Raw genomic sequence first — 19,227 nt, 5'->3', positions numbered from 1 at the left:
ACGCTGAACATTTATACAACTGGACGGCATACTATACAAATAAGGTCAATATGGTACTAGGAAAGTAAATGATTGTAACATAGTGAAATACATATGCTTGTGTCGGGGAGATTGTGTATTATATATGGGAAAAGGTTATATATGGATATTAGATATGCACTCACTCAGCATTAACACATGAATATATGATAATAATGAAAAAATACACACAACAAAAAGCAGCCCACAATACAATCACAAAACAAACTAATTTCTAACAGAAACGCTTCTCAAATTCTTCTTTCCAGCTACACATGTTCCCCATTACTTTGTATTTATGTATGTGTGTGTGTTTGTCCCTGTAAGTTGTCGCCATGTGACGTCATAGTTTCACCACTGCTTCCATGGAGAAAAAAGAGGCGTGGTTACCCTACCCTTATATAGAGTAGTCCTGATACGGTTTTCTCTCTAAGAAACAAAATATATAAATTTTTATCATAAGAAAGGTAAAACATATTTAAGAGTCTTGGTCCATTTCTTATAAAATTTCTGATTAATTTTAAAGATTGCTACTTAAAGTCGTACTTACATACAAAATTACCACGGTTTCACAATATATGAAATACAGCATAAACATTTTAAAAGAAAAAATATTAATAATGAATCTAATCTAAACAAAATGCTAAGGGTAAATAGCTCACAGCCTGAGCCTGAGCGCGAGTCCACATTTAACTCAATCGCAATTGAGATTGACACGGAGATGTAGCGGTTTAAGTTGAATATAACAACACTTTATCAACAAAGTCGTCTTAGATTTTTCTCCAATCCAAAAAAGCAGATGGGTTTTCGTGATTAAGAGATTATTAAGCGGGGGACGATTAATCGGGTGGTACCCGCTAAAATCGGGTAATATGGCAACTCTATCTCAGCTAAATTCCATTCTTCGTCCCTTGTAAAAGCCACTGAATAGGCCGTTATTAACCGTGTTGAGCTCCTTCTTCATCCTCGTTCTTTAGCCTGTTGATTTACTGGATTCATATTCGGGGATTCATCGTTTAAAATAAACCAAATTTTAAAGAATGAGATTTTATTGATTTCTTCTTCAAATTCTCCTTTTGCTCTTTCAAACTGAATTTGCGTTACAATATTACTCAAATTAAATTTGGTTATTAACTATTTTAATTATAAATTACAAAATACAATTTACAGAAAGACGTTCAAATAGATTTAAAGAAGAAATGAAGTCAAACTGCTAAAAGCATTGTTCATTTCAAAGGAAAACAAATCAAATAAAATAATGCACTAAAAAGTAAAGATGGCGCAGGTATTCAACATCGTTAAATATGTTCATAGATAGATAAGTATAGATATAGATATATAGATAAATATAAGAACCCTACTGACGAAATTAAAAGGAACCCATTAAATTGGAGACAAAGACGTACATTTATTCATAAAAAGAATGTGAGCACATTTATTGTTTTTGACAAGAAAATATAAAACTCCAACATTAACTTCTGTCTTCTGTTCTTCTCTCTCATTCTGTTGATGGAAACAAGTCTTCCTTCACTGGTATTTCTCCTTTTCTCTCTCGTTTAATCATCATCTCACAATCAGTGCAGATACTTATGATTTTCTTTAGCTTCATTCAGTAGTCATTAAATTACAAATCTTAGATATCTTCTAGCATAACTTCTTGGTAGAAGGGAATTTTCAATCTTCCGTATTGATTATATCCTTCTGTCAATGACTCTTCTTTCGAGAAAATAAGCCAATTTAAGACTTTTCAACCACCAGCTTCAATGGGGTGGCTGAAAGAATGGCTAGATAGGGAGAAGACAGACAGAGGAGCACGAAAACTTCAGGAGAGACATCTGGGCCATAGGACATCGGGTCAGATGAAAATGTAGGCATCAGACCAAGTGTTAGGGCGCTAATGAAAATGCCATAAGCTATGTAGAAATATACATAACATATGGAGAGACAGGTAAGGTATGGTGTCGTGTAAGTGTAATTGTTCATATAACTATCAGCAATAGGAGAGGGTACACAAAAATTACCGGAATTACAACACAGTATGGATACATTTTGTAGTTACGGAACATGTCGCTGGACATTATAGCTTGGGGTTCCCGCGCCAATGTCATAAGTGGCATCAGTCTGTAAAGTAGTTCCCTCTTGGAGCTGCATTGTATGTCTTCCTACTCGGGTGTTCTATGATTATTGTGATGAATAACAATTCATATAGAGGATGTCTGAAATTGATTTTGATAGGAAAAACTACGGCCGAGACCATAGTTATGCCTTGATAAGTACCTAAAGTAATGCTTCGTGTAAATCATAACTTTAGGATGATTTTTCTTTCAAAAATGGCAATATGTCAATTGAATACGTAGTTTTCCAAAAAGTATCAACCTTTTTTTTCTTTTTCTTTTTTTCTTTTTTTTTTGCATAAACAACTGTATAAGGAGCGGTCAATAAATAATAATGCAGAAGATATTGCGCAATAGTTATGATATTTAGAAATTTGGAGACGAACCAGAAAAGTAGTTGCTGGTGTTACGAAAACGATTCGCCGCGTTTCATTCGCTAAATGGCGCTACGTGTCCAGCAAGAAATGAGAAAGATGAAAACAGAACCGTGTCCAGTCATTTCATGTTTAAAGCGATCCGTAAGGCGTCGAAAGAGGAGAAACAGGATGTTGTGCACTTTTAGACAGCAGAAAATCTATGAGGTCGTGAAATCCATTTTCGAATGGAAAGAATTTATAGAGAGAACTCAAATCAACCACTGGGGGTACAAATCATTACAATAGTGCTGGTCTGAAGTCCTGATAAATAGCGAGAATTAGGAAGAGCATCCGACTGTAAAAATAAACAATAATAAAAACAAAACTCTTGTAAAACTAAAATATTGTGATACGCTTTAATCGTGCCTTGGAAAATGCTAGGACGTTCCCCGGAAGTGACGCGCAATGGCCTCGCCTGCCCGTTGTGTAAAATGAGCGAAAGCTACCGAGCAATGAGCGAACTCAGTTAAAGAGGCTAGTCCAGATTCGATTTGAAAGCTTAAATGTGGGGCCAATAACTGGAAAAGAAAAGAAGATTTAGATCTAATGGCAGACGAAGAATAGAAGCACTGTGTTCAGAAAACAAAATGAAGAGGAAATAAAACAAATAACCTAGGAAGTGGATATAAACTACTGTACAATGGAGTAAATCAACAAGGTAAAAATGACATTGGAATTGTCTTTAGTAGTGAATTAAGTCGATGTGTAGTTGGTGTATATAGAAGAAGTGATAGAACAATAAGTATCAAACTGTATCTTGAAGAAATGTTTAATATTGTAAGCGTGTACTCTCGCAAGTTGGATGCAAAGACGAAGAAAAGGACTTTCTATGATGATTTGGAGCGAAAATTAACTAATATACCACAGGAAGGAGTGATTCTGGGTAGCTATTACATTACAACTGTCACATTGATATTACAAAAGTAAGACTTACACAAAGTAATCAAACTGAAAATAAGTGCGAAAATGAAGTGGGATGAATCAGAAACTGACAAGAATCGAGAAAGTTACCAGAAAGCGAAAAAAGCAGGTAAAAGGGATGTGGAAAAATCAAAATCAGAAGCTTGGCCAAGAGTTCGAAACTAACAAGGAAGAGAGAAAACTCCTACGTATAGCCAGGGCATGAGGCAAACAAAAGATTTCTCTCAATATTATACAAATAAAATACCAAAAAAGTACTACAGGAAAAACAATTAAATCAAAAGATGACTGGGAGATTGCTATAGAAACCTGGTAAATGAAAAAAAAATGAAAGTAATCTTGGAGAACGGGTATCAAAGCATAGAGTTACAAACAGCATAAAGAAAGAAGAAGGAATATTAACGGTACGGAAAATGAAAAATAGTCGAAGCAACTGGTCCAGATGAAATATCTGTAGAAGTGTAGTAATGCTTCGTTGAAGAAGGAAGATTTATTGTTAAATTTGCTGCAAGAGGTATTTGCCAAAGAATGGAGAGATAGTATAATAATACTAATTTTTAAGGAGAAGGGTGATATTCAAGGTTGCAATAACAATTGAGGGATTAAGCTAATGCCCCATACAATGAAGATTTGGAAAATAGTCATTGAGAGATGGTTTGGAGAGAAGACATCAATAGGGGAGGAACAATTCGAGTTTCGAATTCATTCCAGGTCGGGGAACAACAGATGCGATTTTTGCAATTAGACAAATGATGGAAAAACTACCAAGAAAAGAAGAAGGGAATAGATGTATTTATCGACCTGGAGAAAGCTTATGACAGAGTACTACGTCAACAGATCTGAAGATGAATGAGAAGTAGAGGTGTACCAGGAAAATATGTTCGTCTCGCCTAAGATATATATGAAGAAGCTAGAATAAGTTTCAAGAGCAGCGTAATCTACATGGACTGGATACCTGTCAGAGCCGAATTACATCAAGGATATTCCTTGAGCCCATATATATTCAACTTATTTATCAACTTAGTTACTGATAGTATTAAAGATACATTACTATGGTGTATGCTGTTTGTAGATGATATTGTCTTGGGTAATACCAAGACAAAGAAACTAGAAATGTGGAGAAAACTCTGGGGGACAGAAGATTAAAAATGAGTAGGAAGAAAATAATATATGAACTTTGGACGAGATGGAGAAGAAACCGTACAGGCGGAAGGACAGAATTAAAGGAAGTAAATATATTTGAGATGAATACGTGAATACATAATGAATAAAAATCGGATACTTTTTGAACAAACCTCGTGCCTACAACTCCCTGGTCGTACTGAAATGAGAAAGAGATGAAAATCTACAGGCTATTAATGAAGATAGTCAAAAGACTGAGCACATTTGCCATGGAATACCTGCCAGCTAATTTTATAAGATTGTGGAATAGAACGGGAGTCAGCCACAGTTGGGCATTGGTGCTCATACAGGCACTGAAAGAGCTCAAGTCGTGGCAAATCTTCAGTTGAAATGTTAATTTTTGAACCGGGTAACACTTGCAAACTTGTTATTTATTTAAAGCTGCAGTTTTCTCTAACAGAAAGTTAAATTTCATGTACTCTTCTCATTCCTCGTAGTCATAAATCACAATAATCTTTGGACGCTAAGAGCAGGAGCACATACAAAGCAGCATCAATGATAAACAAAAAATTCCAACTCTACAGAGGTTAGTTAGTGACGTGCGTTCCGTAACTATAAAACGCGTGCGTATTGTGTTGCAATTCTGGTTAGTTTGGGTATTCCCTCTTACTTACGATCCAAAGAGCTAGAGTGCGCGTAGCTGGAAATGTCAGTGTAGTATATTTGTATAAAAGTGTGTGAAAACGCAGCAGTGGCTCAGTGGAAGATTGCTCGCCTTTGGTTCAAGATGTCCCTGGTTCAATTCCAAATCCCGCTAAGTAAATTATATGGTGGACAAACATCGTACGCATGGGTTTTCTCGTTTTTTCCGTTTTCTCTCACTTTCCTCATTCTACAATTATCATTACCTTCTCCCTTAGCCTCGGTGCATATTCATGAGACGTTAAACTAAAAACAAAGTGTGTTGTATGTTAAAGAAAAACCTCTACAAATCGTGGGTGTCTAACTGTGGTGGATGTACTGTAGAAAACGTGTCTGTGTATGAATAATATTTTAGTGTGTTAGGTGCGAGAGACTGCGGATCTACTATCGGTGAGAGATCATGTGATTCCGATTCCTTGTTAAGCTATGGATCCATGTTTTACATAGTATTAGTCATTATAAAAAAGAAAAGAAATGAAAGAAAAACCTGAGATGTACGTTTACTCATGAAAGATGTGTCTGTATCCGTAGTACACAAGTAGATGTGCAGAAATTTATGAAATCAGAATTATGATATATATAAGATGATTGAGGCATTGACGGAACTTGGCCGGTATGAATTAAAAAGTAAAGAAATCACACCAGTTGTAAAAATTTAAAAATAAGCTCTACAATATTGAAGTGTATCAAAGTACATTTGATCATATCGGCAGTGCTTTATTTCAAATACGATTTTGATATATGGTAAATGTCAGAGTAAAGGAGATGAATAGCTAGAAAAGAACACAATACTGACAATGAACAAAGAGCGGGAAGGAAATCTGATAAACAGCTGTAGAAATCAATGATTATTATTAAAAGAAAAATATGATGAAAACTTGAGGATAAAAAGGGCTGGAAAATAAATTATGGATAAAGAATTTTCGAAGAAAGTGAAACGAAAGAAGACTAGCAGTGAAAATCGTACAGAGAGAATGAAGAAAACAATTATAGGAAAGATGAAGTATACAATAGAAAAAGAAGGAAGGGGGAGGACAAATGCAAATTATAAACATAATGATAGGAATAACAGAAAGTTTGGTGAAGAGTGGAATTATGGCTGTCACTATGTTTCCGATTAGGGCTAAAATAGGTTACGATTTAAATCATGGTTTGTGGGATTTGGTGGGTGGAAGTGAAGAATAATTTACATAATTTCTCTCTGTTATGTAGATTGAATGTTGTCGTTGTACGGTTTTAGGAATGTTAGGAATCGAGTGGAAAGCTATCAGAAGTAGATTTGCAAAGAGTAATAACTACTTGTAGACACGATTGAAATGATATTTATGTTCGATAATTGTTGGCAAGAAACTGTAAGGTACACTCATCAAAAAAATCAGGATATTTTATTTGGATGTCCTTAGGATTCAGTTAACAAGTATCTTCTACGATTTTCAATTTTTGTTAGTGAATGTAGTTGCCTAGGAATGACATAATGAACGTGGGTGTCGCAGTATCAAGTGTGTGTGTCTGTTGGATATTTCGAGTTTAGGGTCCCTTTCAGCATTGAGGCTATATGAAACGTGAACCTGCAGTTTAACATGGAATTCGAACCACATAAGCTCTCGCCGGGAATGGAACTCGGGCCTCTCGCGCCGAAGTGTATATCTATCTATCTGTCTATCTATCTCTCAATTTCTCTCTCTCTCTCTCTCTCTCTCTCTCTCTCTCTGTATATATATATTTGTGTGCGGTGAGAGTGTTAGTGGTGTAACTGGAGATGTGTGTAGTTTATTTATACGTATGTACATGTGTATGCGTGTTTGGAAGTGGTGTCGTACGTGTATATGTCTATGTATAGATGTGTGTGTGTCAGTGTAATACCGGTCTGCCTCTTAATTGGGATGTCTCTAGACTTTAGTGGCATTGCCTCTGTAAGACATCCCACGCACCCAATCCAATGCCACCCAAGAAAAAAAAAGATCAATATGTAAAGCGCAGATTTTTTTTTAAAAAAAAGACGTAACTACATCCGACCATCTGCCCAGCGGCCCAAACGCCCTCCTTCCACTGCCTGTTCCCCTGTCTGTCAATCCAGCCACCATCAATCTTCACCTTTGATCCTTTGAAGTCTCTGAAGATTGATGGTATACTATCCCCACCCACCCATTGATCCAACCGCCCCATTTAATCAAAGCTACGTATCCTAAAATCAATTCTGCATATCCTTAGTGATCTGAAAATTGGAAAGAAGTAGATTTAACATGTCAAATATTGAGAATAGTAAAAATGTTCATAATAAGCAACAAGTAGAAACAAGAGGAACCTATTCTTAATACAAACTATGTATTTCTTTAATAACTTATTATAGTGTATAAGTAAAATAGGAAATAAAGGATTGCGTACTTACTTACTTATTATACATATTATAATATTTATTATTTTATTAGCTGTAAAGCAACGACAGTATTTTGATACCAAATACAATCTGTCATCAGCACTGTCAAAGAACTAATGCAGATTATAGTTTAAAACGTGCTGGAGAAAACTAAAATTCGATTAAAGAAAAGGGAGGGTAAAAGATAAATTTAATTTTTAGCGAACAAATGTTTTTCATAGGACCTGTAGTTTCAATGCATGAACAGTCCATTATATTTACTAGATCTTTCTCTCTATTATCTAGAGACCTTTCTCTATCAGAAATGTGTCAGCTCAGAATAATATTCATCTTCACTGTGATATATCTAAATTCAGCACTGAATGAATGTTTTATACAAAGAAAACTTGCTCCTGACTGAACTAGTCCCCAGAATGCACTTTGTAATACATGGTTTATTCAATGCAAACAATAAATTAAAACATTCTGCTCCTAATGTTGATAACGTTCCGCAGAATTTATCAAGTCCTCAGGTTCTCAAATACATAGTGAGCTGTTTCTCCTGGTGCAAAGCATATATGAGATGGCACAACTTCAGAAGTCTGTTACTGTTCCATTACGCAAAAAAAAAAAAAAAAAAAAAGTTTCCTATTAAATGTGAATATACAGAACTCTGATCTTACAAGGGACATATGCGAACCGTGCTAGCTAAATATTTATGAGAATTGGTACCCTGACCAATTGTGGATCACTAATCATTGTGGTGATAGTCACTCGGTACGGAAATGCCTTGTTTACCCGCTACGTATAATACATATATCAAGCAGTGACTGGGTGAGTCTGTGCCGAGTTATATAATAAAAACGCCAGAAAAAGGCAGAAAATGAAAACTGTATGCAGTTAAGCAGATACCTTGGGGAGGGGGACGCGTGACCAAGAACACGCACTACAGTCTTGTTGTTATACATTTGTTGGTTTCATTGTACGGACACTATAATTTCGCAACTTTAGAGCCTCATATCTATCTTATTTGGCAGCACTGATAACCCACTTTTTGCTTATTTGGTTTCACTTTTTATGCCAATTGTTTTAATGCCATAAAATTATATACGTTTATTTGAAAAGCTATAAGTTTCTGTTGGAATGGCAACACTGCTTGCGTGACACTACTGCCGTGCTCTTGGTCGCGTGTCACTCTCCTGTAGGTATCAGGTTACCTGCATACAGTTTTCATTTTCTGCGTTTTTCGGGCGTTTTTGGGGTATAACTCAGCACAGACTCACCCGGTCACTGCTTGATACATATATTATACGTAGCGGGTAAACAAGGCATTTCCACACCGGGTGATTATCACCCCGATGATTAGCTATCCACGATTAGTAAGGGTACCGATTTTTATAAATATCTAGCTGTCACGTTTCGCATACGTCCCCTGTTAGTAATTCATGCGTCAAAAATACTAACGGAAACCTTTACGGAGAATCGAAGGAAACAGATAAGCAATTTGAATTCAGGAAAGGAAGAGTTAATGAAAATGAGCAAGAGTTGGAAGCCACGCTTAATATAATGTTAGTACTCAAAAAGTATATGAAGATCAACCACTCTAAGACAAAGATAATGGTGGCAGGTAAGAACAAAACAAATATGGTAATTTTATTGGTTTAAAGAAGTTAGAGTGTGGTCAGCATTGTTTCTTTCAGAAAAAAAAAATGTTTCGGGGAGCAAACTTAGTATTCGGAGTAGCAGATATTTTCACACGGTATTATTCTATTTATTATTATATTTTAGACTATTATTTTGGCCTCCTCCGGGAGGGGGGGGGGCACTCTCAGAGCTCCGGTGGGGCAGTGCTCTCCAAAATCATGCCTGGAAGAATCACTGGTGGTCAGATTTCACGTACCTTGTTGAAAGATAACACCGAATGTAAGATTCAAGGTGGAGGTTGCTAGTAGAATAAACCAAGCTAAAGCTATCTTCAACAGCAAATGGAATATACTTACTTTCTGTAATATTGATATGAGGATTCGCAAGCGCTTGTTAACTACCTTTGTTCAGACTATATTTTTATATGCCAGCGAGACCTGGACGCAAAGCCAAACAAATAAGAAATGCATATAACAGCCTTTGAAATCCGGTGCTACCGACCGACTTGTTTTGAAAATTCCTAGAATCTGTAAAGCAACAAACCAAGATACTGGACCATAAATGTTCATTTATCTTTTACAGAAACGAAAGTAGCCGTGCTTTATAGATTTTGATGGGTGGAACAAGAATATAATGGTTTAAATTGTCTCCTAGCTCAGGGTTACGAGTAAATAAGATGTCTGTGCTTTATAGATTTCGATGCGTGGAACAAGAATATAACAAACTAACTAACTCTTTGGCCTATGGAACCCGGAGGTTCAATGCCGCGTTCACAAAAGCTCTCCACTGACTTCTATCCTTAACTAACTGCATCCAGTTTCTATTTTGTATTCCAATCTCTGCGAGATCCATCTTAATATTGTCCTCCCATCTGCGCCTAGGTCTTTCTAATGGTCGTTTTCCGATTGGTCTTCCAGTCAAGACTTTGAAAGCGTTTCTACTTTCTTCCATTCTAGCTATATGATCCGCCCACCTAAGCCTCCTAGACTTGACGACCCTAACAATGTTGGGTAAACCATATAAATTATGTAGTTCCTCGTTATGAAGTTTCCGCCATTCCCCATTCCCGTTCCTCTTAGGTCCGAATATTCGTCTCAGGATCTGTTCTCAAATACTTTCAGCCTATGTTCTTCCCTCAGAGTAAGTGACCATGTTTCGCAGCCATACAGAACAACAGGCATGATTATCATTTTGTATATTTTAAGCTTCAAATTCCTCAACAGAATTCGCGCCGACAAGAGATTTTGAACCGAATAGTAACACGAATTCCCTGCTTTTAGTCGACATTTAATTTCTCCGTGAATATGATTTTCCTCTAGTAATATTGATCCTAAATATTTGAAACTATACATTTTATCAAAAGTACTATTTAATATTTTAACGGATCCATAATTTGCTGTATTCCGGTCCCGACGCACTTCCATGTATTTAGTTTTCTCTGCATTTACTTCCAAACCCATGTCCCTGCAAGCGTTTAATAAGATCTCTGCATTTCTTTCTATTGTTCTCCTATCATCACCTATTAAATGTACATCATCAGCGTATGCCATAACCTGGTGAATACCGTTCAACTGTTGGCCCTGGTTGTTATCTTTGATTTTCCTTATAGCGTATTCCAGAACGAGGTTAAATAATAATGGCGACAACACATCTCCTTGTTTCAGGCCATTTTCGACGTGAAAGCTCGTGGACAAAAATTTTCCTACCTGGACTTTACTTTGGGATTCATTTAAACATATCTTAATTAATCTAATTAGCTTTCTCGGTATTCCAAGTTCTGTAAGAACGTTGTATAATGTTTCTTTCCTAACCGAGTCGTACGCCTTTCTAAAATCAATAAATAGTTGATGTACTGTAACACTGGGGTTCCTGTATTGGAAGCCAAGTTTTGTAATGATAATGTTATTGTCTCGGGCGCTAAGTTTTGCAATGATTGAAAATAACTAATAATTAAAGGAAAATTTCTGCTCGGGCTGCCAAATAGAATTACTGCGTGATATTACGAATAAGCAGATCTTACGTATTTGGGCGACGAAGAATATGAAACGTATTGTTTTCGGAATTCGATTCCTTATCTCTAATTTGCATATTTAATCTGAACTAGAACGAATAATTAAGGCACTCACGGATGAGCCTAATATGCGTCAGAAAAATGAATACCTGACCTTGTACTTGAAAAGTGAATGGTATTGATGAGTGGCAACTCATCTGCCTATTACACAAATAACATTAAAAAAATTAATGAGAGTTTGGAGAATTGAAGTTGACTCCACGGGGCTCGAACTTCAGTTCTCCAAGGTAAAGATACAGTTTTGCTAAGATGGTTAGGAATTAAAAAAAAATGATATATATACAACGAAAGATGACCTAATGTCTAATCGATCCTGTTTTCCCCATAACGGTGTCTCCAAGGCGCTAGGAAAACAGGTGCGTAGTTAATAGTTAAGTGATTTAAATATGCGGAGCAAAAATCTCACAAGCTGCAAAGCTGAAAGAAAGATTTTTCGCTAATGGCTTGTTCAGTTGGCTACACTGACTATCACTCTGTCACCGAAGTGTGTGGAGATAGCAAAAATAGTTAAAAAGCAACAAACAAGGAAAGTTTAATTTAAAGTTTAAAAAAAAATGAGTTAATTTAGATAAAAATTTCTGATGGTCAATGTAACCGTGCTTCAACTTTTTCTGTTCAGGGTAATTTGAAATAACTTCTAGGTATGCTAATATCAGTTAAAGAAATAGGCATATCTTTGAAATGATAACCACATAAATGCTTTGGTTCTAACGTCAAATAGACTTTTAATAAATTTAACGAGAAATAAGGTGATATCTACAAAAATCAACAAGAAAGTTAATTTGGATTTTTAAAAAAAAATGAATTAATTGACTTTACTGAAAATGAATCAGACTTTTGACTGTTTTGACCAAATAATATGATTTCTCTTAACACATTCTTCACTGTACAACGTAATATTCAAATTATTCAATCTTGACTGTAAAATTTAGCAACAATCTATTTCTACTCAACTAAACTGACAATATTCGATTCTTTATAATTACCATGACGTAGTTATACAAACAAAAATTTCTATTAAACTGAATATTAATTAACAAAATGATTTATTGTTTTTCCTCTAGGCATAAACGACTATTAAGTAATTCGCCCACAGTTACTACCTTTTTTTATTAATAAAAGAAATGGAAATAAGTTTTAGAATCGGATTGCGGAATGAAAGAATTAATGGTTTAGGTTGCTTGCAAGACTCACTGGAGAGATAGTTTAGAAGCGATAGTATGCTTTTGAGAAAATTTAGTGCACTGTTTCTAATGAACTCTAATGAATTTTCAATATTAAAAGATTTGCATAAACAAAACATAGCTTTGTACACATACTATATCAGTTGGAAAATAATACCATTCACAATAAAAATCGTTACACAACACTAACTACACAAATATTTCATATTGAAATGCACTACACAGAAATATATATATATATATATATATATATATATATATATATATATATATATATATATATATATATATATATATATATAGTACTACTATTATTATAATTTGGCCAATTGATCAAAATAATTATATTGTCGACACTTTTTGATTTTCTCACTGATTCCTTCTTTTGCGAATAAACGTTTCTCCATAGCTATGGACCCTATCTGCGTTCGTTGCTCAGATAGGTACCTCCGAAGGGATTTACTCGAGTATCTTAAGTTGTTTACCTTATTTATGAGACTAACGATATTACGGGATTAGAATGTTTACAATTATTTGTCTGAAACTTACTCTACATAGCACGTCTTTGGAAGCTTTATATTAATTGTTTCTTTTAAGAATGAGTATAATAAAAATTGACAAGTTACAATAAAATGGTGTGAAGCCTGTTCACCGCTCTGACACATATTTCCCTAACACAACTTATACAAATGTTAAAATTTGAAAAACTAGACTTTGACGCTAAATCATGGTTTACTCAAAACAGAAATTACATTACATTCACACCTCTTAAACGCGATTTATGTTTAAAAGAGAAATAATCCATACTTGATATAAATAAATACTGGATTGCATATAAATGATTATAATGACGGCTTCAAGGATCTAAATATTGACACATTACGATTACAAATAAATGCATGATTGAAGATCAAATCAATGTATACAAATTTCACTAGTAAAATAATCAAAAATTTTACGGTACTTATTCAAGAATGAAATTAACAGTTCCTATATCAGTGAATTGATTTTGGAAATGCAACCAAGGCATTAGGCTATTTATTTACTTCTTTTAAAAAGAAAGAAAAAAAATGGTCTAAATGTTTACGGACAGTTCCGTATGAATAAACAATGTCCCGAATTTTCTAGGAAAAGGTGAGTATGGAGATTACGAATCACGGAAATATTGGCCATAGTCCTTCTTCAATAAAGAAAATAGCAGAATACTTTGTCCTACCTTAATAAGTCTTTCCGCTTATATTTCCACACTTCAGAAGAAAACTGCACTGTACTTAACTGACCGTCACAATGCTTCCTAATGTCCCTTCTCAGACCCCGCTGTCCTCTGGATTCAACTCCCGGAGAAGAGGTCCTCGTTTGTCTGAAGCGTCTGGGTCTTCCTGTGGCAAGGCATCTGTCTCGAGTATCGAGGATCGAACCCGTGTCTCCGTCCTTCATCTCCATGTTGTTGAAATGCAACGATGCGTCACTTATCACATCCATCTGCACTTAAATTTCACTCACACAGTTTATATATATCCGCCATACATCGCACTACTTTTCCTGTCTTTGCACTTTATGCGGGAAATCAACGTATATAGAATCACAGACTCACTTCAAAATCACCAATTATGTAGCGTTACCGTAAGATGATAAGAATTATGTCTATCTGTCGATGTTTTAAATATTTGTATAAATAATCTTGTAACGACGAAATTGCTGTGGATAACGCGTGGTTTAAGTAGCTGGCTGCTAACGGGTCTTTAGCTAGCCATTCTTCTGAAATTTAAACACTTAAATATATATATATGTATATATGAGTTGACGTATGCATATGAGTCGCGTGTTGGTGATGTTTTCACGATGAAGCGTCGACTTAGAGTAACCTCTCTTCCGTGTAGGCGTTCTCCCAGCTTTCCTTATTTTTTTAAAAAAAAAAATAGACGCTTCATTCTTCTCTTTGTGAATTTTGAATTTCGGATTCTGATTCGCCGCTTTAAGTTCGTGACACCATTTCCCAAAAATCGGTTGATAGTTTGGCTTGGGTTTCTAGCGTCTCTTCTGGGCTAGTACGTGATGTTAAAGAGTTTCATAAGCACTTGCGAAGATTGTAGATAAAAAATTTTGGTTCCTGTGTGTCTGTGACGTGATATTTGCGATATCGAGGTACTTAGGTAGTGCGACAGTATGGCTGGAGTAACAATAGCAAATTCCATTACCGTTTACTGGCGAGGTAGAAAAGTGGGTGGTCAATTAGTGCGGTTACCGTCTTATGTTTTTTTTTTTCTTTCTGAAAAGCAGAGAAACTTCTTTACCTGGGACAAATGAAAGAGGTTCGCTTGGCTGCTAAATGAAACAAAATAAAATTTTCCTTGACTTTTTAAAATAAATTGAATTTACATATAAATATGTTTTAATTTGAATATATGAACAATTAATTGAGTGTGTGAGCGTAATTGTCACAGTACCGGGGTATTTTATTCCCACTTTTTTTCGAGAATTTGGCGAATGGTAAATATTTGGTCGATACTTGATCGATTTCGTCTAAATCCGCACTGATAATCTCCAATAATTTCATTTGCGTATGTGGTCAGTCTTGCTAATAGAATATTTGAAAGGATTTTATAGGATGTTGACAGAAGAGAAATGCCTCGATAATTATTACAATCAGTTTTGTCGCCTTTCTTGTGGATTGGAACAATGATTGATTCTTTCCACTCTTTGTGGCAATTCTTCCTTGTTCCAGATAAGGAGAATGAGTTTGTGTATCTTGTTCCACAATATTTCGCCTCCAGCTAAAATTAACTCAGCCGGAATTTCATCTACACCCGGAGATTTGTGTTTCTTTAATTTCTTTATAGCGGTTTCTACTTCTATTCGGTTGGGTTCTGGAATATACGGTTCTGCGGTGTGTATCTCCTTTTCTCCACGCACAATAGTTTTTGGTTGCATGTTAAGCAAATTGTCAAAGAAATCTTTACATCTATTTAAGATGCTATCCGTGTCAGTGAGAACTGTTTCGTCAGATTTCTTTAATATATAAGCACGAGGTTGATAGCCTTTCTTAAATTCGTTGATTCCCTTAGACATGTCCCGGATGTTTTCCTTTTTACCATTATCTTCAAGTTCCTTTATTTTAGCTTTCAGGAAATCGCGTTTCTTTGTTCTAAAAGTTTTGGAAGTTTCCCGCCTGATATCTGCGAAATTTTGTGTAGTTATTTCATTCGGATTTTGTAGCCAGCGTAATTTTGCCTGTTTTCTCTTCTCTGCTAGTTTTATGCATTACTGGTCGAATCATGGTTTATTCCTACGTGTTTCCGCGTGTTCCAATTTTTCTTTTGCTGAAATTTTAATGCTATCTCTAATTTCAATCCAGGTATCCTCAACACTAGTGCACTCCGAATCTTCTAAAGCCGAGAATCTATTCGACACTTCAATCTGGTATTTCTCTCTTACCTGGCTCTCTTCTAATTTCTTTAAATTGAATCTCTCCGTTTTCGGACAATGAATATTACCTTTATTCAACGATAACCTCTCTCGTATTATCGCTGCTACCAGGTAGTGGTCAGTGTCACAATCAACCCCTCTAAACGACCGGATATCAATTACGCTAGATTGCCTTCTTCTATCTACTAAAACGTGATCAATTTGATTATGTGTTTTCCCGTCTGGTGATGTCCAAGTGTATTTATGAACGTCGCGATGTGGGAATTTTGTACTCTTCACGATTAGGTTTTTGGATGTTGCAAAGTTCACGAGTCTAGCACCGTTGTCATTACTTTCCTTATGCAGACTTTCGTTCCCTATAATCGGTTTGAAAATATCCTCTCGTCCTACCTTCGCATTGAAATCCCCTAATAGAATTTTCATATGGTATCGCGGGAGTTGGTCAAATATCCGTTCCACTTCTTCGTAAAAACTGTCTTTTATATCGTCATCCTTATCTTCAGTTGGGGCATGCACATTTAAAACAACAATATCACACCACCGTCAATTAAGAGTAATAAAAGAAAGTCTGTCAGTAACAAATTCAACCTGTTTAATTGATGGTAATATACGTTTATGAGCGAAAAACCCTGTTCCTAACTGGTGATTTTTATTTCCTTCCCCGTAAAAGAATGTAAAATTTCCGGAATTCACAGATCCATTTCCTTCCCACCTAACTTCCTGAACTCCTACTACGTCCATCCTGTATTTCTCTCTCATAAGACATACATGCAGGGGCATTGTGACTACGGTTCCTTTGTCGAGAGTGAGTAAGGTAGACGCTTCCAGTACGATTTGGCAACATCGTTTTACCATGACTCATATGCACACCCTCCTGTCAAGTGAGTATTGTCGAATGTACAAATAGAAATCAGATGAGATTTTAATTGTACTGCACGACTGGGTGCTCTTGTGCTCACTTGTACGCTTTCCAAAACAATGCCTCTCACCTGCTGCAACAAACCTAATAACTTTTGTTACATTTGTACTGATGTTATTTGTGATTCTAGAAGGCGACCATTGACTAAAGTAGTGAAACACGCTTATATTTTGTATTTCGAGTGTCAAGTTGAAGACCAAGATAAATCGTGAGCTCCATACGTGTGTTGTATCTCGTATTCTTCTACACTGAATGCCTGGATATGGTAAAAACATCTCCATGAAGTTTAGTGTGCTTGTAATTTGGCATGAACCCACAAATTGTGCATCGGAATGCTATTTTTGCATGGTACTTCCTTTCAGGAAAGAAGTCAGTTTCAAGAAGAAGAGGAATATTCAATATCCTGACATTTCATGTCATTTGCTCTGTGGCTTATAGCTAAGGATTGCTTCCCCACACGTACTACCATCAAGCAGTGATAACGATTATGCTGAACCTATAAATACAGCCGGAACACACACTTTGAGTTCACTCTAAACTCTGAAGCATGCGTGGCGTTGTTTTCGTAATGTGATAACACTGTTTTTGGGAAAAAGGAGAGCCAAAAGTTACAGGTTCCTTGTGGGCGATCTCAGTTATGCTTATAAGATCATTGGCTACAACATGACACTGAAGATGCACTTTCTTTATTCCCACCTCAATGAGTTCCCAGAGAACTGTAGTGCATTCAGTGACGAGCACGGCGAGATGTTCCACCAGGACATTTCTCTCATGGAACAGCGGTACTCGAGACAGTGGACTACTGTTATGTTTGCTGATTTCTGTTGCATGCTACAGGGAGATGCTCCAAACACAGCCCACAACAAGAAGGCATAGAAATGACGTTTCTAAACTAGACAAGTTCAATTATTGTATATATTATATTGATTACGGTAGCAATATATGCGAAACGTGAAGTTAAAATTTACTCGTAACTTTGAGACAAACCATGATATTCGTAAAAAATTGCTAGAAGAATTCATAGAAAGAAAGAATGCTAGGGGAAGACCTAGGCTACAGTATACACACTAGAGAAAAGAAGATGCCATTTGCACGGGCTTTGAAACACTAAAGAGGGTTGCAAGCGACCATGTATAATAGCCTGATTCACACAAATCATTGATTGAATACCTAGAAGATGATAATGATTCATTTTATATATTAACCAAGATGTTTTCCGTGAAACGAGTTATGCTTCGGAAAGAAAATAGCATAACAATTTTTTGTTGATAGATGCAAGTGCGTAAGTTTGAAAAAAAAATGGTAAGAAAGTAAAAAAAAATACCAAAAAAACTAGAGAAATCCGTGGACATAATGTCATCAATTTGCGTACACATGGCCCAAGGTTAAAGTTCGATACTTGAAGTCAGAAGAGGGTACTATACTACCGACATGCTATCCTCACAATTAGGTGGAAGAAAACTAGAATTAAAAATATAAAGCACAATTTAATATTACTAACTAACTAGGTCTATGGCCTATGGAATCGGAGGCTCAATTCCGCGTTTACAAAATTTCTCCACTGACTTCTATCTTAGCCAACTGAACCCAGTTTCTAATTTGTATTCCTATTTCATTTGAGATCCATCTTAATATTGTCCTCCCATCTGCGCCTAAATCTTTATAATGGTCGTTTTCCGATTGGATTTTCAGTTAAAGCATTGAAAGAGTTACTATTTTCTTTTATTCTGGCTACACGACCACCCACCTAAGACTCTTAGATTTGATGACAGTAACATGTCTGGTGAACGATATAAATTATGTAGTTTCTTGTTATGAAATTTCCGCCATTCAGCATTCCCTTTCCTGTTGATTCCGAATATCCGTCTTTGGATCTTGTTTTCAAACACTTTCAGTCTGATTTTTAACTCAATTTAATATCACTAAAACTATATATATATATATATATATATATATATATATATATATATATATATATATATATATATATATATATATATATAAACATAATCATTCTTCAGTTTCCCCCATAGCTAAACCGTTAAGATATGTGAGCATATTTTACAATCAATCAAAAATTCCAAGCAAGCTAATTCATTGGAATATTTGTTTTTAGTTATACATCATATTTAACCACCCAAATATGGAAACAACACCAACATACCTGTTTTGAAGATGATGGAAACAAAATTTTATCATGTAAACACCCATTGTTGACAGATGTCACGAGACACATATACATACAGTTATATATTTGTATTGAGTTGGTGCAATAAATACATTCGAATGACATGTAACTTTCAAAGGCGAAGAAATGAAAACTGGTTGGAGTTT

General features: G+C 35.6%; 1 pseudogene across 1 annotated transcript in view; it reads right to left on the bottom strand.

Moving 5' to 3' along the window:
* LOC145664524 (protein yellow pseudogene) overlaps positions 1-19,227 on the bottom strand; it is a 199,814-nt pseudogene that overhangs the window by 178,687 nt on the left and 1,900 nt on the right. The window lies entirely within an intron of this gene.

This window comes from Thermobia domestica, chromosome 11 (assembly GCF_964235325.1).
Source record: "Thermobia domestica chromosome 11, izTheDome1.hap1.1, whole genome shotgun sequence".
NCBI classification, from domain to species: Eukaryota; Metazoa; Arthropoda; class Insecta; order Zygentoma; family Lepismatidae; genus Thermobia; species Thermobia domestica.
This window is presented reverse-complemented; position numbering and strand designations above follow the sequence as displayed.